The 20,949-nt window shown below is 38.5% G+C and overlaps 1 protein-coding gene across 1 annotated transcript in view; it reads right to left on the minus strand.

Annotated features, from left to right (window-relative positions):
• Positions 1 to 11,404: 11,404 nt before the first annotated feature.
• Positions 11,405 to 20,949, minus strand: part of LOC116886712 — a 59,824-nt gene continuing 50,279 nt past the window's right edge. The window contains exon 3 of the mRNA XM_032888222.1: positions 11,405 to 12,620. The gene's annotated coding sequence lies outside the window, so the exon portion shown is untranslated. The remainder of the gene's footprint in view (positions 12,621 to 20,949) is intronic.

Raw genomic sequence — 20,949 nt, forward strand, 5'->3', positions numbered from 1 at the left:
ATGGATAGACGACCAGCTCCACAGTCTAGACAGGAAGTGCGTCTTTCTTTCACAGCTCAGGGATCTTACTCGATATAGATTGCCAAAGCAATGGTTAAACTGGATTGCTCCATTTTTTATGTAACTTTACCATTTTTAGAATTTAATTTAGAGCTAAACAATGCTTAGTAAAATACTCTCTCACCTTATCAAAGACTAGAAAATCTTCTGTGCTGAAGGCAAGGTGTGATGCTGCAAGGTGGCACCCTGCCACTTTCCAGAGACCTCAGATCACACTGTTCTCTTAGCAGATTAAAATTATCCTGGATAGCAATAAAACATCTGGAGAAGCCTTCTTGGCTCCCAGAGTTGCAGTTTGTTCCTGTGACTGCCTCCACGACACCTCTTAACTGCCTTCTCCACCACTGGCTTGTGTCTTACCCCTTCTTCTGAATCATACCAGGAGGTCCAAACCAAGAGCTCATTCATTTCAATTGGTCCAAGCCACAGCAGTTGAGACACCTGGGAAAGTAAAAGGTGGGCCAGGCACAGAGGTTCTCAGAGTCACATCTCTTGTCCGATCTTAGCATTGAGTAAGGTCTCCTTCTCTGTATATAGATCATGATGAAAACCTTGACCTCACAGTAATTCTCCCTGTTCTGTAGGTGAAGCCATAGAGGCTACAAGTGCATAAGTAGTGCCTAAGGTTGCAGCTTGCTGAAGCAGCACTAACCTAGTACATCATGGTGCAGCTGCTGCCCTTCATTGCCGCATCTGTGAATGGAATAGTCATTCCAATGATTCTCATAGGCCCCCTTCTACTCTATGGTATGATGATTGATGGTGAGGAATGAGTGCTGGAGTTGGTTAATGAACTGTTGGGATGAGCTATGAAACCAGCTTGAAATAAATCACTCTGTGTGGCCATGAATAGATAATAAGAAAAGAGCGATGTTCCTAGCTGTCAGGCTTGTGGAGAAAAGGAAAAAGAACTTGGGATCTACAACTCGCCATGTCAGAGATCTTCCATTCATTCTAGCTTGCTATGCAAATGAAAAAATACTTTGGTATGTCATAACCAAAACTAACCAGGAAGCTTTATAGTAAGTGACCCACACATTTATATCTAGATTAGAAATTGTGCTTCTGTAGCTTTTAACTATTCAGTTGATACCATCTAGTCTATGATTCTGGAAATGACATGGTTTCCCCAGACAAAAATCATAATACATATATCTTATACCCCGTATAGCTGGAACAGAAAATAAATTACAGAGGCAGACAAAATAATTTAGCCAAGAAATCTTAACACCCATCTTTGGAACACTCCTTGGAAACTGAATTTCTGTTAAAATTTATTTGAACTCATCCTCTTGTACATTTGAATCTTTATCAGGTAAAGCCGGACACTGTGTGCCAGGCTTGTTTCTACTTTCATTCTCTAATTCTGAGCTGCGATTGTAATTCTACTTAAATGATAACAATCTTTCCTCTCCGTTGACTCCATAATTTTAAAGTATACACTGTAGAAATGAGCTATGTGGTTACCAAAGAACGTATCATTGACCTCATTGATATTTTAAAGGTTACCTGGCATGTACATCATTGAAATATTAGGATTAGCACTTCCTGGAGAAATATAAATCAGCACTTCCCCTTCATGTTGAGGCCAGCTGGTACAGTTTTATACTTGTAAACTGCCTTTGACCGGCTTCATAAAACAGACCTGTGGAAGCATACACTACTGTGGTTACTGTTCATTCCAAGTAGAAGCTTCCAGGGCCAGAGAAGTCTGACTCAAACACACAGGAGCCAGAGGGTGAAACATTCCCATCAACACAACTGACATGTAACACCTTAAGGAGGCATGTCCCTTAACCTCGCTCTGTAAAACTGCAGCTCCATGTTGCAATGACAGCAGCTACACTTCTGCAACTGTTTCAGTCTAGAGACAAGTAGATATGCATGCGCTGTGCTGCAGAACACATGCATGTCTCCACCACTTCCTTCTTCAACCCATTGTTAACCTATGATTGCCTCATGGGCAATGTATGACTTCACAGAAAGTTGAAGATGGTGGACTTCTCTCTAATACAGAACAATACAATTATTGGTTTTAAATATGAGTCATATAACACATTCTTTCTTAAATGTGCTTCATTATTTATGGCAAAGTGAGATTATTAAATAGTTCAGAACTGAGTAACACTGTCTTTGTTGGATGGAGAAAGGAAACCAGGAGTCACGGACATAGCCATGACAGAAATCCTTTGCTGCTTCTAAAGTCACATTACCAGCTCATTCTATCTGCCTTCCTAGAAATGAGAGGAGTGTTGAGAAATCAATATTTACTATCCCTGAAAATCCATGTGATTCACAGTATTGAAAAAACTGATATACTAGATAAGCTACAAAAGTTATTCCCACCGAGAGTCATAGGAAGTAGCAGATTTGAGTGAATTTTATGAGGATAATACCAAGTCAAGAGTGTGTAGAAAGAGCTCAGGAAATAAACAAACAAATAGGTAAATAACTAAATAAATGTGGTAAGATTAATATAGTCCTGGTCTATTGTTTAAGTATTTTGATACTTGCTCCTCATTCTGTCTTAAATATCTGCTAGAATTCTTCACTAAAGCCATCAGGTCCTGAAACTTTTATGTAATGGAAGAATTATTGATGTTTGATTTCATTGTGAGTTTTGAGTGTGTTTTCTCTTTCTTTATGGGTCAAGTCTAGTAGTTTGTATGTGTGAAGTTGTCCATAATCCTCTCTAATGATGCATAGTACCCGTGAATCATCATTCACAAGACCATATATTCTTATCTCGGATTTTATGTGAGTCCTCTCCTTCTTAATATCAAGAAAGAAAACAAATACACAGGTCAATATCGTTGATGCACATTGATGTGAAAATCCTCAACTAAATAATAGAAAGCTAAATTTAATGGGCACATTAAAAAGATAGTTTTCTGTGATCAAGTAGATTATCCCAGGGATGCAAGATCAATTAAGCATAAACAAATCGATAAATGTGATAGATCGGAGTAATAGAAACAAGCACAAAATCTTACTATCATCTCAAGAGATGTAGAAAAGAAGTTTAATGAAATGCAACATTCTACCATTACAAAATAACCCAGCACATTACTTCAGCATAATAAAGGTTGTCCATAACAAACTCATAGATATAAGCATATTCACTGGGGAAAAACCAAGACTTTCCCTCTAAGATCATGAGGAAATGAATCATGGGAGATGAAATGAATCATGGGAGATGAAAATTCCCAATTTTACCTCTTTTATTCAACATCAATTTTACCTCTTTTATTCAACATAGTAATGAAAGTCCAAGAAAGTATTCAAGAAAAGGAAATAAGGGATGTCTATACCAGTTACATTTCTTGTTCTTAGGACCAAAACCTGACAGAAAGCAATTTAAGGGGAGAAATATTTATGTTCACAGTTTAAGGAAACCAATATATCATGGTTGGAAGGCCTGATGGCAAATGGTTACAGCATCTTGGTATTCTGGAGAAGGGACTGAGCCAGAACAGAACTAGGCTATAATCTTCAAGGCTCAGTGATGAATTTCCACATTATGGTCCACCTGCAAAAACCTCTACAACTTCCTCAGGCATTACCAAAGGCTAGGAACTAAGTGTTCAAATGCATGAGTATGTGTGGACATTTTACTTCTGAGCCACAATGACATCTAAATTAGGTAGAAGGATGACAACTGCCTTTGTTTGCTGAGGAGATAATCTCATACATAAAAAGTGCCAAAAACACCACCAACTCAACTTCTGCAACTAATACATCTCATAATTTCAGCACACAGAATAAGCATACAAAAATCAATAGTATTTCTGTATGCTAATAGAGAGACATCTGAAAAGAAATTAAGCCAAACAATCCCATTAAGTCTAGCTATGATAATTAAATACCTTGTAGTAAATGTAACCAAAGAGGTGTTTTATAATGAAAATAACAAAATACTGGTGAAAGAAATTCAAAGAGGATACAAACAAAAGGGAGGCAACCCCATATTCATGAATGGATATAATTAATATTGTTAAAATATCCAAAGCAATGTACAGAAAAATACTAATGTCCTTGTTCACAGCATTAGAAAAATCAATGTAAAAATGTATGTGGGACCATAAAAAGTTCTGGATAGCCAAAGCAATCCTAAGTAAAAAGAAACAAAACAAACTATCAGACTTATTAAAATTCACACTTCAAAATCAAAATACCATAACATCAGCACAATTCAAGGCACAGACCAATGCGACAGAAGAAAAAAACCCAGGGATAATGCTATATGTGTGCACTATCAAGCTTCTCACAGAGGACCAAGCAATAGTGAGAAGTAGGGAACATCTTCAGTAACTGATGTTGAGTGTGGACAGCCATATGTCAAAGAAAGATATCGGAGCCTTAGAAATCTCTCAACTGGTACAAATACCAGCTTAAAATGGATTGATGACTTAACTGTAAGATCTCTTACTCTAAGACTACTAGAAGAAAACAGGGAAATGCATTAGAACAATGGCTAGCCAATAGTAGATTTGCTACAAAATGCACAGTTGCCAAACATACAAAAAATAAATAAATGGTACTGTAAGAACTGATTCTGTAACAAGTGATTCTGCAACAAAAGTACTATAACAAATGATTTTTAACATCAAAGAATGTAATCCACAGACAGCCTTCAAAGGTGGATGAAACATTTGCAAACTAAATATTTGAAAAGGGGACAAAATCCAGAACACATAACGAACAAACACAACTTTCTTTGATAATAATGAGCAGACGATCTGAACAGATATTCATTAAGAGAAAAAGCACAAGTGGACAAAAATGTACATGAAAAATGTTCAGTGTCATTAACATCCAGGGAAAGACAAAGGCAAACCACAGTGAGATAGTACCACATTCCAGTGAAGAATGGCTATTCTCAAAAAAACGAAGGAATAAGAAATACTAGGAAGTGATATGGAACACAAGGATGTGGAAAAAAAGGAGACAAAGCACACATGCCCATTAATCTAACTCTTGTAAAGCAAATAATCATACTATCACATTGATGAAAGAATCATATGCACTATTTACTTTTGCTCTCATCCACTCTTAAACAAAAGAAAGTGTTTTACTATTATTCAATAATATGATAATTAGAGCAAGTGAGAAATAACTGGTTGAAATGATTTGTTTCTTATTCCCAATGCATAATAGTATAGATATCTAGAAATATCTAGGTGTTTAGAATCCTGATTTTTGTTAGGATTTTAACATAGCTAGAAGTCAAAAGCTACTTGTATATTTTCCCTCAGAGTCAATAGATAATTGGAAGTGATAAAATTGACTTCTCCTGTTATATGCTAAGTTTAAAATCAACCCAATGCCAGCTAATATGACAGTGGATTTAATGAAATTAGGGATACACGGTAGAATTTACTTTGTTTCTGGGACTGTCTGGTTCCTCCTTCTATAATGACATTAGTCATGCTGGACAAGGGCCCCACCCTATGACCTTCTTTTACAGTAGTCACCTCTTTAAAAGTCCAGTCTCTAATCATTTGCTGAGGTCATAGCTCATAGGCAGTGTTGCATAGTATGCATGATACCACAGTACCAATGCCCATCACACCCATAGGCCAACAAATAAATAAATAAATGAATAATTAAAGTCACTTAAGAATTTTGGTTAGGAGAGGGAGAACCCTCTCCAGCCCAGTGCAAATGGGGGGGGGTCAAAATCGTGAATTTAAGTGATTCTATTGAAAGAAACTTACTTTTTTTTAAAATTGGTTTTCCATTTGCAATTTTGATAATGTGAATGAGTAAATTAAAAACCACTTATGGTCTCAAAGCATTTTCCAAACCCTAATGTCAGTCTTTGTAACAATTTGATAATCTCCTTTTAATATTTCTGATGGCTTTTTCAAAATATCTGGGAAAGCAAACTGGGCAAAGTATACAACAGAGTTGTGATTTTTACTCCAGCATAATTTTATTATTGATAATATTAAATCATAATTTATGTATATATTACATCTATGCATCATATAATTACAGAGCAATTTAGATATTAATTTTACTTACACATAAGAAATGCTACATTTGTTAATTCTCTAAACTAGATTTAACTGGATTGGGGGAAATCCATGCTGGTTATTACTTAGGCACCCTTACCTACTTTCCTCACATCCACTACAATCTTGGAAACCCTCAGTGGCCAGAGCATCTACACAAGACCACTGGCACCAGTCAGCTGTTCTCAGGACAGTGCTGATGGCTGGCTTGGGGTTGTGCTTAGATCAGAAGTCTGGAATCTTGAGCCATCCTTCCATAAGGGTATAGGAGCAGAAGAATGGTAGAGAATTCTACTATTCCAGACCCATAACCCACACATCTACACATATTTATATAGAGAAGCAAATTTAACCTTCTTTTGATTTTTTTATTACTATTGATTGATTGATTGATTGATTGATTGATTGATTGAGATGGGCTGTTGGTATTGTTGATCAGGCAAACGTCTATGCTTAAATAAGTTATCCTGTTTAGTTGTGGGCACAAGCTAATAGGAATGGGTTTTTATTTGGCTTTCTGGTTGCTTATTTCAGTCCTTGTCATGGAAGCCAGAACTGTGTGTGAACACTAAACAAGTGTTCTCCCCTTGGGTTGTGTTCCCATCCTCTACTTATACTTATCTCTCCCCTCATGAGGATCTGAGGGCATCTGCAGGGCATCTTCTCAGCATGCTTTCAAAGTGCATTCCTCTTTTCTATCAGCAATATTTATTACTATTACAAAGGTCAGAATATCAAAAGTGCTTCAGTTTAGTATGGGACAGGCTGGCTCGTGCAGCCAAGATGGCAGGTGAGGCTACTGGGCAATCCATGAAAATGTGCAACTGTTCAGTCAGAGGTGGGCAGATGAATCCCCTTCTATACGTAACGAGAGATGCCAAAACCTAGGAAGAAAGAACCGGAGAGTTTCATTCCAGGCTTTGAGAGTATCTTCAAAGATGGCTGTGCTTTTCTGTGCTCATGGACCCTGCCCTCCAGTTCTTTACAAGGGAATAGCATTTGAAATGTAAATAAGAAATACCCAATTTAATAAAAATGGAAAAATATATCATCAAAAAAAAAACCAGCAGTCTTTGTCCCAGCAGGAAGACTGACATCGAGGGAAGGCTGCAGGACAGAATGCCACTTTGAAACTAACACACTCTTCTCTACTTCACAGGACCGTGTTGTCCTAATTTTAGCCAAAGTCATGCAAAACTACTCACCACTTGGGAATCACAATAGTGGAGCAATGGAGCAACCACTGTAGAGCCAAATGAATGGTGAAAGTGTGCTGGATTATCCAGTGAAGATTATCCAGGCTGGGGATGTAGCTCAGGTTAGGGTATCTGCCCAGTATCCTAAAGCCAGAGGGCCCTAGAACCACACACACACACACACACAGAGAGAGAGAGAGAGAGAGAGAGAGAGAGAGAGAGAGAGAGAGAGAAGAAGAAGAAGAAGAAGAAGAAGAAGAAGGAGAAGAAGAAGGAGGAGAAGAAGGAGGAGGAGGAGGGAGGAGGAGGAGGAGGAGGAGGAGGAGGAGGAAGGAGGAGGCAATCCAATTAACAGAAGACAAACAAAAGAATTAGGTAAACATAGTTGAAAATGTTTTTTGGTGGGAAATCCAGTAGACACACAAACTAGTTGGGTCTTTCACTTATTCTTGCTAGCTAGTTCCTAATGTTTGAACAAAATGAACAATATTAATTTCCTCTTCCTCTGGTCGTACTCAGGATTTCCACATTTGGAATTTTTATACCAAAGAGACACAACATTTTTCTAAAGTTAAAATACAAATCAAATGTCATGATTCTTTCAATTGTCATATTAAAAGTGTTATTTCTAAATTTTCCCTTCCAAAAGTTTCTTTTGTCAAAAATGTATCACATTTTTCAAAGAAATAAAGAATGAAATAATGGCATTTGTAAAAATTGCTTCAGAATTACCCAGGATTGAGATGAAAAGATGATGCTTGGGACACAAAACAAGATTGAACATGCAACTTCAATTTTAAAAACTTTATAATGGAGGAGTTAGAGAAAGGACTGAAGAAGCTGAAGGGGTTTTCAACCTTATAAGAGCAATAATATCAACCAATCAGGCCCCCCAGAGCTCCGAGGGACTAAACCATCATCCAAAGAGTACACATGGACAGACCCATGGCTCCAGCTGCATATGTAGCAGAGGATGGCCTTGTTGGGTATCAATGGGAAAAGAAGTCCTTGGTCCTGTCAAGGCTCTATGCCCTAGAGTAGGGAAATGTCAGGGCAGGGAGGCAGGAGCAAGGGAGTAGCTGGGTTGGTGAACACCCTCATAGAAAGGGAGGGGGGATGGGATAGTGGGTTTCTGGAGGGAAAACCAGGAAAGGGGATAACATTTGAAATGTAAATAAAATACAATAAAAGGAAAAATAAAATAAAAGCTTTGTAAGTCAATGAGTATTCATTATATCATGCTTTCTTCACAGATAGATGATAGATAGATAGATAGATACATACATACATACATACATACATACCATACATACATACCATACATACATAGATACATAAATACCATATAAATGGTGTGTCCATCTACAAAATATATATATATATCTCAGTGATATATATTAAAAATCTGAAATCAAAAATTAAATTATGAAATTGAATTTATAACTTCTAACCAAAACTAGACTCCAACAATAAAGGAGATGCGGAGCTAAACATAAAACTTTACAAAAAGACAAGTGCCGGGATGATTCCAGCACGTTTAAATTCTCTAGTAAAGTGTTTGTGTCTCCAGGAAGCCATCTCTCCTGTCCTCTGTCATAGATGTGAAGGTGGCCAGGGTGTCAGTCTCCATCCGACGAGTGCTGCTTTGGGGAAAGCAGCCCTGTGTCAGTCAGTGCTAAGCTAAGAGTGCTCTGGTGTTGTCGTGTTGTTTTCCAAGGTCTTGTCAAGCCACATCTGCACATTAGAGAACAGCTGAGATAGACATCTCTGGTTTCTCGGAAGACTCAGTTGTGTCACGTGATGCTTTTCTGGAAGCTGTCTTATGAGAGGATATTTTGCCGAAGCAGACATGTGAAAGGCTGTTTTGCCAAAGCAGATACATGAGCGGATGTTTTGCTGAGGCAAGCACATGAGAAGACAGGTGATGTTGGAAAAGTATAAGCATATTCCAGCAGACAGGGAATGATGCTCCTGCATTAGTTTGCCTTGCAAAGCTTTGCTGGTTTCACTGTTGTTTGCTTGTTGCGACTTCATAGAGAGAAAAGCACCAAAGAACTTTTTATGGTATTCTGGCTGTTTCTTGCTGCTTCCACAGACTTGTGCCAATTCAGCCAGAACCTCATGTTTTCTTCCAGAATTGTGCCACTGCTACTGATTCATGTACTCATATTGGGAACCGCCCCCAAAGAACTACTTCCAAACAGGTCCACATTCCCCGTTGTCCTCTTCACCACCTTTCTCCCCTATCTTTGATCAGCAGGCTAGAAGAGAGGTGGAAGCACTTAATAACCCACATTAATGTAGGCTTTGAAAAATCTAAGTGGACAAACAACTTAAAACCAAACTCCAGTGGCAGCACTCCCTGATAATAACTCTAATAATGCAGTATAAAAAGAGGGGGAGAGAAGAAGGGTGCTGTTTCCCTCTTCTTCAGGGTTTGCAGCTTTATCACTATGCAGCCTATTTCCCCCTCTTTTTGCCTTTGTCTTTTGGAACCCTATATATCACAGTAGAATTATGAATTTTTATGTACTAAATTGTGTAAGGAGCCTTATTGGCTGTTTCCAGAGATACACTCCCACAGCAGCCATTTCCCCTTCCCCTACAGAGTGTCAATCACGATAGAGTTAAAGGTAGGCAACAGAAAGTGGGTGTCAATGAAAATTACAGGTGTTCCCAATGATATCCACCATAATAGGTGTTCAGTGGGGAGAAGGGCTCCTGATTGAGGAGTGAATTGCAATAGCCTGGCTGACAGGATAGGGTTAAAGAGCAGCTTTGAGCAGTTTCCATACAAAGAATAAGCTATAGACATCTAGTACTGAAGATCAGGCAGGGGAATGGACTGAGACAACTACACTCACCTCCCAGCTCTCTGACTGGTTTGGATCATCATGTTGCTGGAATCAAAGACCTGGACATGTGAGGCACGTGCTAAGCTCAACCCCTATGTCTGTGTTATTTCCAACTGCAAGTCTGAGCAAAAGGAGCTACAGCCTAAAGCTGGAGCTGTAAGAACAGATGAATTTACCAGGAGCTAATGATGCTTACAGGGGCCCATGCCAATGTCTCAGGAAGACCCTGGGAAAACCTTCCCATCATCATGTGGTTTTCTTGCCATGACAAAGTTCCTCAGAGGAATGCTTTAAAGTAGAAAAGATGGATCCTGGTTCATACTTGCAGACTACGGTCAGTTGGCTCTGGTGTTTCTAGACCCACACATGAAAGGCATGGGAGAAAGGGATGGAGAGGGATGCTATTCATTTTACAGCAGCCAAGAGTCAGAGAGATAGAAACAAAGGGACCTGGACAAGATATACCCTTCACAAGCATACCTTCAGTGATCTACTTCTTGGAATCAAGCCCCATCTCCCATTATCCCTCTCTGGCAGAAATTCATCAGCAGATTAATCAATTAATTGATTATCAATTAATAAGTTTACAATAGCACTATCATGATCCAGTGACCTTCCAAAGGCCTGTCAGCTAGCAATCAGGGCCATCAGCATATGGAAAGGCCTAGAGAGGTGAAAATATTTTTAGTTTCAATTTATAACTGTTTTAATCAGATTTGAAAAGTAAAATATTAATTGCTTAGGATCACAACCTCTTCCCTCTACTTTCTTTATTGCACTCTGCCATGACAGTGGGCACTCAAGACATCTTTATAGAGGAAATATGAACTGGAGAAAATTTTATTTTGGGTTTAGAGAGGGTATGATTATACAGTTTTTCAGTCACTTCCTTATGTAGTTAAATCATTGTCATCTTTATCTACATAAAAATACTTGCAACTGGTCATGGTAGCTCACACCCATAACTTAAGTGCATGAGAATCTGAAACAATAATCACCACGAGTTCAAGGCCCACATAGAAGAAGGAAAAGGAAAGGGAGTGGAGGAGGAGGGGGAGGAAGAGGAGGAAGAGGAGGGGGAGAAGAAATATTTTTTTCAAATACTATTTTGCCCTAGTGCCAACTTACATGAAGATTCAGGTACACTAGGCATATCATGCCAGGACTACTAAGATGACTGAAGGTGGAGAGAAATTTTTTTTGAAATTCATGGAACTAGAATAAATTGTATGAAAATCCTCAATGAGATATATCAAACTGAAAGCACAGAATCCAATTTTCATTGATTCTGTCAGGAATATATTTAACAATGCACCAATCACATTATAACTATAATATTAAATTTCAAAAATACATATATCATATTCTATTGTTTCTTTTTTGTCTTGGAATTATAGAAAGTAAAATTCACCAGAGTGCCTAGATTTATACAATACAAGCTATTAGTCCAATATTACAGTAGGTCTAAAGCAGTTTATTTAAGAAAAAATTGAGAATAATTTACATTACATTACCAACGATGAATTGGTTGTCTTTCTAATCTCTCTACAGAAAATATTACATACTGTTTGGCTTACCAAAAGATCATCAATACCTATGTAGCTGAAAAAGGATGCTGCAAAATATTGGATAGTGAAGTAAGAAAACTACTCTGGTAATTTTATGGAATTTCTAACATTTGTGGTATCTGTCAGCTTTCATTCCTTTCCCCCCCCCCATACAAATAAAAATTAATTTCTATGTTTAATTTTGGATACACAATTCTTTGTTCTTTCTAAAAGAATATCCCCTTACCCATCACACAGAGAGTAAAGCACAAAAAGACAGCATACATTTTAAGGAGGTCTCAAGTGGGTCGTGGACATTGAGCAGGAGTCTTGAAAGTTTGACCTGGGAAATTGAAAGACTGAACTATATCTTTGATTTGGGGGAGGGGGGTTGATATAGTGAGAAATGGCAAATAGAGTGCCTGAGCTTGATAAATAAAGACTATGTACACTAAGGACAATTTAAGACAGCCTCCTCGCTAAAACAATTGCGTTAACTGAGGTGGAAAACATCGCTCTAAATATGGGGGCACCATACTGTGGGCTACAGTTCTTGGCTTCCTGGCTGCAGAAGCAATGGAATCAGGAGCCCGGGCTCCTGTTGCCGTGTTGTCCCCATGAGAGACTGTAACCTGAAACTGTAAGCCAAGAAAAACATTCTTTCCATAAAATGGTTTTGTCAGGTCCTTCATACCACAATGAGAAGGGTAACTAGTACACCACTTAATAACTACCTAATTACTACTTTTAGGATCTAGCACTAGTCCAAATGCGGAGATATATATCTTTTAAAGCTGTTGTTGCTTCCTTTCATCGCTGTGGCCTCCAGGACAGCTGGGTTTTTACTCTCACAGGTCTAACAAGTCACTTCCCCTGGATTTGAAGATATCAGCTGAGGAGGTCAGTGGCCATGTTGTATGTTGGGACTCCTAGAAGCAGAGGTGTCTGTAGAGAGAACACAGATACACAAGCTGAATCAAGATGAAACAGAGTTGATGGTACTCAAGTTCGGCTGTCTCTGTGGGTTAACCCCACACCTCTCATCGGACTCTCGACATTGCTTCAAATGTATTATGCAAATCGATTATTCAACAGAGTGCATAGAGACACTCTTTCAGCCCTTGATACCAAGAATCCCAATGAGAACAAACAGTTCACGATGCCTTCTGTGATCTAAGCCTTCTGTTCCTGTCAAGACTCATCACTAGCTACTCACAACTCCGAGTTCCATATTTACTCAATAGCTCTGAAAAGATTAGGCCCTTCCTGTCTTTGAAACCTGCTTTGTACATGTGCTTCTCTGTCTCTGTATGTCCTTTAGCTCCCTCCTATAATGTTTTTCCTTCTACAGACCCAACCTCCATTTCTGGGTCATATGCTCTCATAATCAATTCCTCTCTCAAAGAACTTTTGCCAATAAAGGAACCAAAACTGTATTCCTCACTCACTTGATGCTTCAGTGTTTAATGTTGCCTCTCAATTTCTATTTGTTGAAGGATAAGATCACTCAGTTAACATTCATAAAATCACATTGGGTGAACAGAGCAGGCTGAGCCCTCGTGGACCATTCACCTCTTAAAGCTAAGCTCTGTAAAGCCAAGGAACATACAGAATCCAGGTCTGTTCATCTCATCACCCATTTTCTCCAGAGAACACCACTACCGTAAGGCATGTTTTCTGTTTCACATATATGATGTTTAATGAGTTCGATGTTTATAAAAGTGGACATGTACAATGAGGATTTAGCAACTTGCACTTTCAGCGACACCAAGTATTTCTAAGCTCTGCGTTGCCGTTACAGCTGTAGTTCATCTATTTTCATCTCTGTATGATCTTGTGTTGAATAAGCTTATCACAACTAAGTTACAGATTTTAGTCCCACTTCTTTTCTAGCTCCCCAAACCCCTAGGTCATTTCTATTATTGTGACGACAAATTTTATGTTTGAAAGAAAAGTACAGTCATATTCCTCACACCATGGGCTCTTCTTCTATGTGACTTTGTTAGGGTCCCAAGAAGTGGCATTTAACCTCTTTCTACTTGAACCAGATGACCCTGTAACAACTTCAACAGACAGAATATGGTGGACGGGACAGTGTGACTTCTAAGGCTGGGCTACACAGTCTACAGTGTGCTTTCTGTCTTATTCTCTGGAACTCCTTTGGAACTCCGGGCTCCCATGTAAAAAATACAACTACCATGAGGCCATTCTTTGTTAAAGAAACTTGGAGTGGCTGTATATATGGACTCTGGTTGATGTTCCATCCTTCAAGTCGGTACAGCCAGATGTCAGACTCTAATGAAATAACCTGCTGAAGACTCCATCCACACAGTCATTCCAAACCTTTGATTCTCACCAAGTAATTCCCAGATATGAGCCTAAATATTCCCCTACTCAAGTTCCTAATCCATGACACTGTAAGATTGGTGTTCTTTAAAACTACTAAGTTTGGGGGCATCTTGCCACACTATTACAGTAACTATCAATCCTCCTTCAAGCCCAGATCTGCCTGGGAAAGCATCTGTCCTCAACTTCAACTTGGCTTAATCCATGTCATTTCCCTCATGCCCACAGCAGCTCCTTCTAACCAGAGAAACTCACAATTCTGTATTGAAATCTAACAAATGTTCTGTGTGGGAACTCTTTCTCAGACCTCAGCACTTTTACAGAGCTCCAAGCCTCCTGCAGAGCCATTTGTCACTCACAACATTCCCTTTGAGCCGATTTATGAAAGCAATGTTTGCCACCATGTTCTGAGACCACCTGCACTAGTGGCACCTGAGTCAGTATTTGAACTACAGATTGTGTGCAGCACCACAGACATGCTGAATCAGGCCCTTCCTGTTTGGAGCTAGCACCCTGGTGTGCTATAAGCCTTCTACAGCTTTACATGAGTCTCCTGGGAATGATGGGGAAAGTGAGCAGATGTAGCATTTGTGTGACCTCAGAGAGAGAGAGAGAGAGAGAGAGAGAGAGAGAGAGAGAGAGAGAGAGAGAGAGAGAGAGAGAGAGAGAGAGAGAGAGAGAGAGAGAGAGAGAGAGAGAGAGAGAGAGAGAGAGAGACCAAGAGACTCCAGGCAAGATAGCCATTTCTTCTGCCAATTAAAACTATTAAAGGCCCAGTGTTCTTCTATAGGGATGAGCTTTCCTTGTTTCCCAGGCATGATAAAACCATGGCACTAAACTAACAGATAGAGCAGATGCTCAGAAAGCATTACAAATGTGGGATTAAAAATTCCAAATAAAGAAGTGAATCAAAGAACATCGAGCCTGTCATCAACAACAGTTACAAAAGAAGTTCTGTTTTCAGATCATGATATGAGTTAGTGTCCAGGAAAATATGTTTATAATTATCAATAATATTTAAAATATATAATGGCAATATGCCTAACTGTCCCTAGGTGCATATTATGGGACCTGGCCCCTGTATTAAGTAATCTTCCACATTTGTCTTTATAAACAGATTCCTCCCATTTTCCTTTTCTGTTTCCAAAGTTAGTTACCTATGATCTGCTTCACTGCACAAATGATTTTGAGTATTCATTGCATGCAGCTATACAAACAAACAAATGAAAAAGAGATGGGTGAGTTTCCATCTGCATCCTAGAGCTAAGGCTATCTCACAGCACACCATACACAAATCCTGCCCATAGACAGCTGGTCTGACAGGAGTGCTCTCACTCCTAAGCACACAAGTGAGATGCCACTTTTGCTCCAATAACTGTTCAAAGAGGGACCTGCCAGGAACATGCAAGGCATAGGAACTGCAGAGAAGCTGGGGAAAGGATCCTCCTGATCTTCATCTGTGCACCTGGAGCTAAGGCTGTCCCAAAGACCTCCATACCCAAATCCTGCCAGGAGAAAGCTGGTCTCACAGAAGTGCAGTCACTCCTAAGATCACAGGCTCACAGGATGGAGAAGCTCCAGTCAGAGACAGCAAGACCAACTAACACCAGAGATGACCAAATGGCAAGAGGCAAGCTCAAGAACCTAAGCAACAGAAAACAAGGCTACCTGGCATCATCAGAACCCAGTTCTCCCACCACAGCAAGTCCTCGATACCCCAACACACAGGAAAAGCAAGATTTGGTTTAAAATCACATCTCATGATAATGATGGAGGACTATAAGAAGGACATGAATAATTCCCTCAAAGAAATATAGGAGAGCACAGATAAACAAGTAGAAGCCCTTAAATAGGAAACACAAAAATTCCTTAAAGAATTATAGGGAAACACAACCATACAGGTGAAGGAATTGAATAAAGTCTTCCAGGATCTAAAAATGGAAATATTAACAATAAAGAAATCACAAAAGGAGACAGCCCTGAAGATATAAAGACTAGGAAAGAGATCAGGAGTCATAGATGCAAGCATCACCAACAGAATATAAGAGATTGAAGAGAGAATCTCAGGGGCAGAAGATATCATAGGAAGCATTGGCATGATAGTCAAAGAAAATGGAAAAGAACAAGCTCCTAACCCAACACTTAAGAGATCCAGGACACAATGAGAAGACCAAACCTAAGAATAATAGGTATAGGAAAGAACAAAGAATCCCGAATTAAAAAGCCAGTAAATACCTTCAACAAAATTATAGAAGAAAACTTCCTTAATCTAAAGAAAGAGATGCCAATGAGCATACAGGAAGCCTACAGAGCTTCAAATAGATTGGCCCAGAAAAGAAATTCCTCCCATCATGTAATAGTCAAAACACCAAATGCACAAAACAAAGAAAGAATATTAAAAGCAGTAAGATTAAAAGGTCAAGTAACATATAAAGGCAAACCAATCATAATTACACCAGACTTCTCAACAGAGATTATGAAAACTAGAAAATCCTGGACAGATGTCATACAGACCCTAAGAGAAGACAAATACCAACCCAGGCTATGATATCCAGCAAAACTCCCAATTAGCATAGATGGAGAAACCAAGATATTCCATGACAAAACCAAATTTACACAATATCTTTCTACATATCAAGCCCTACAAAGGATAATAGATTGGAAAACTCCAACACAAGAAGGGAAACTACACACAAGAAAAAGCAAGAAAGTAACCTTCTTGCAACAAACCCAAAACAAGAGAGCTACACAAACATAATTCCACCTCTGACAACAAAAATAACAGGAAGCAACAATCACTATTCCTTAATATTTCTTAACATTAATGGACTCAGTTCCACAATAAAAAGACCTAGACTAACAAACTGCATACATAAAGAGGACCCAGCAATTTGATGCATACAGGAAACACAGCTCAGGGACAAAGACAGACACTACCTCAGAGTAAAAGACTGGAAAAAAAGTTTCAAAGCAAATGGTCCCAAGAAACAAGCTGGAGTAGGCATTCTAATGTCGAATAAAATAAACTTACAACCAAAAGTTATTAATAAGGAAGGACACTTCACACTCATCAAAGGAAAAACTACCAAGATGAACTCTCACATCAGAAAATCTATGCTCCAAATGCACGGGCACCCACATTCATAAAAGAAACTTCAATGAAGCTCAAAGCATACACAATAATAGTGGGAGACTTCAATGCCCCACTCTCAGCAATGGATAGATCATGGAAACAGAAAATAAGTAGAGACAAATTGAAACTAACAGAAGTTATGAACCAAATGGATTTAACAGATATCTGTAGGATATTTAATCCTAAGACAAAAGAATACATCATCTTCTCAGCATCTCATGGCACATTCTCCAAAACTGACCATATAATTGATTACAAAACAGGACTCAAAGGATGCAAGAAAATTTAAATAAGTCCATGTATCCTATCAGATCACCATGAACTAAGGCTGGTCTTCAATAACAACAAAGACAGAAAACCCACATATACATGGAAACTGAACCGCACTCTACTCAATGACAACTTGGTAAAGGAAGAAATAAAGAAAGTAAACACTTTTTAGAATTTAGTGAAAATGAAGACACAACATACCCAAACTTATGGGACACAATGAAACCAGTGCTAAGAGGAAAACTTATAGCTCTGAGTGCCTCGAAAAAGAAACAGGAGAGAGCATACATTAGCAGCTTGACAGCACACCTAAAAGCTCTAGAACAAAAAGAAGCAAATACATCCAACAGGAGTAAAAGGCAGGAAACAATCAAACTCAGAGCTGAAATCAACCAAGTAGAAACAAGAAGAATGATACGAAGAATCAAAAGACAAAAACAAAAACAAAAATACAAAAAACAAAAACACAAAAACAGGAGCTGGTTCTTTGAAAAAATCAACAAGATAAATAAACCCTTAGCCAGACTAACTAACCAGAGGGCACAGAGACAGTATCTACATTAACTAAATCAGAAATGAAAAGGAAGACATAACAACAGAAACTGAGGAAATTCAAAAAATTTTCAGATCCTACTACAAATGCCTATACTCATACTGGAAAATCTGGATGAAATGGGTAATTTTCTAGTACCAAAGTTAAATCAGGATCAAATAAACAATCAAAACAATCCCATAACCCCTAAAGAAATAGAAGGAGTCATTAAAATTGTCCCATCCAATAAAAGCCCAGGACCAAATGATTTTAGTGCAGAATTCTATCAGACCTTAAAAGAAGACTTAATACTAATATTCTTCAAACTATTCCACAAAATAGAAAAAGAAGGAACACTGCCTAATTTGTTCTTTGAAGCCACAATTATGCTTACACGTAAACTACATGAAGATCCCTCAAAGAAAGAGAACTTTAGACCAATTTCCCTTATTAATATTGATGCAAAAAATACTCAAAATTCTCAAAAAACAATGCAAGAACACGTGAAAAATACCATTCATCATGATCAAATAGGCTTCAACTCAGTGATGCAGGGGTGGTTCAATATGCAAAAATCCATCAACATAATCCACTATATAAACAAACTCAAAGGAAAAAAACACATGATCATCTCACTAGATGCTGAGAAAGCATTTGACAAAAATCAACACCCCTTCATGTCAAAATATTGCAAAGATCAGGAATTTAAGACCCATACCTAAACATAGTTTAGAGGTCTGGTGGGGTGGCATGGGTGGCGAAATCCTTGTGGAAACTGTGGGGGAAGCATGGAACGTGGAACAGCTGGAGGGGTGGACCAGGAGGGGAATGAAATCTGGAGTGTAAAAATTAATTAATTAATTAATTAATAAAAATTTTTCATAACTAACAAATCAGGATGAGCAAGATTAAGAAGTGTGACCAAAGTGGCACATGGAGCAAATGACAGATTGGGTTCTGAGTTTCTGGATTATAGGTGCCTTTGCCAAGTCCCTTCTATTAGCAGAACCATCACAGAGAAATTGCATTGAGTAAGTATACATGTTTGAATCTACTGGTGATAATTTCTGGAACAATGTGAATTTTATGATGGATTTAATCATTTCTTGAGTATTATCTAAAGTAAGAGAGGAAGGAAAGAAGGAAGGAAGGAAGGAAGGAAGGAAGGAAGGAAGGAAGGAAGGAAGGAAGGAAGGAAAGAAGGAAGGAAAGAAGGAAGGAAAGAAGGAAGGAAGAAAATGAGCAGGGTACAGTTACTGATGCTGGTTTGGATGGTAGGAAAATAAGTAAATTTTGGCACAGACAAAGCCATCTGTGCTATACTGAGAAATGTGCACATTTATTTTTAATCCAGCCCTTTTCCCATAGTCTCTAAATGTAGTTAGTAGGCTATCCCAATATTTCTGCCAATAATCAACTAGCTACCCCAAGACCACAGTAGCACTTTGAGGAGTGACACTGTTAAGATCACAAGCCTTTGCTACTCTCAGCAGTGGACCACTTAGCAGCATAACAGGTATCTGATATGGAAAGAATGCTGGAGAGGGAGGGGCAGCCTTTACAAATGGACCAATAATTGCTGTGCTTGGCTCTGACTATAGACACAGCAATAAAGCAAGCTTCATATGGCTTTAGATAGTTCTTTCCCTTTGATTTCTTTTTAATACCAAATCAATTTAATTTACAATAACTCACTTAAAAATTCAAACTACCATTGACTGCCATGCTATTACCCTGTTAACAAGACCGTCCCTTATACACCAGAATTTTCCAACAAATTCCAGGATTTGAGTACTAAAATTTCAAAAAGAGTTAGATCTCAATCCATTTAAAACTCATAATTTTAAAGGTGAAAAAAATCTTAGCTACAGTGTCCTATCAGTTATCCTGTCAGGAAAGAGTCTAGAGTAGGACTGCACACCCTCCAATGCTCTTTCTAGTCACAGTGTGTGACTGTATTTCTCACAGAATCTCTGATCTCAAAAAATCTGTTAACTGAACAAATTTAGAGTAATAGCCTTGGCATCTGGCCACATCATGAAGTCATGCTGAATAATATTTAAAATCATTGTAGAGAACATGCATTAAATGATGTTCATTACACTATTAGTATTCTTTAGTGGTTAATCTCTAAAAATATATAATGTCCATAAGAGTTACAGAGAGCAAATGTTACAGATGGAAATGTTTGGCCAAACAATACTGTGTCCTAATCAAATATGAAAGTATGTTGTCAATACTCTCAAAATACAATGTTCAAAGCTAGTAAGACCCTAAAGGTTGCTACACTTAACAGTGTATCATTGTTGCAGCAGCTGCCTCTTCTGTAATCTTCCACTTCCTTTTACAAATATGTAAGCTAAGCACCAGTGTGGGGAACATTCACCACTGATCCACCAAATCATTTTGATTTTCTTCCATGGCTCAACTAGGCTAAAGCTTTCAACATCAGTTGCCCTTAGTGAGTTGTGGCCACTGGATGGCCAGGAGCAATGACGTGTGCCATAGGTCCTCCTCATCTGGTTTTCCAGTTAGCCATCTCACCTTCCCCTCAAATGCAAGGATCTAATGAAATGCTGGAGCTCTAGGAGACAGAAGAGCCGCAAAAAGATCCTGGGTCTCAGAGTCACATTTCTACTAAGACAAAAATTGGGATGCAATGAGAATCTGAAGGAGCAGGTGGACATTAACTAGTTGAGATTTTACTCTACAGGCAGTAGAATCCAGCAAAGATTTAAGAGCTAAGGAGTGGTACAAGCAAGGGTCTCTGTTAGAAGAGAAATAGGAATTGATGTGAGAAATAATCTTAAAGAGATAATGACTATCAGACAATATTGCTGGAAAAGTTCAGCCAAGAGAATTCAAGAGCCAATCAGAAGCAATCGGTATAAACACATACACAAGTGAGGATTAGAGGCCACAATGGCTTCGATGTATAGGTGACAGTATCTAAGATAGAGTCCATAAAAGATATGTCAGAGGGCATAAAGATA

This window comes from Rattus rattus, chromosome 17 (assembly GCF_011064425.1).
Source record: "Rattus rattus isolate New Zealand chromosome 17, Rrattus_CSIRO_v1, whole genome shotgun sequence".
In the NCBI taxonomy this organism is placed as follows: Eukaryota; Metazoa; Chordata; class Mammalia; order Rodentia; family Muridae; genus Rattus; species Rattus rattus.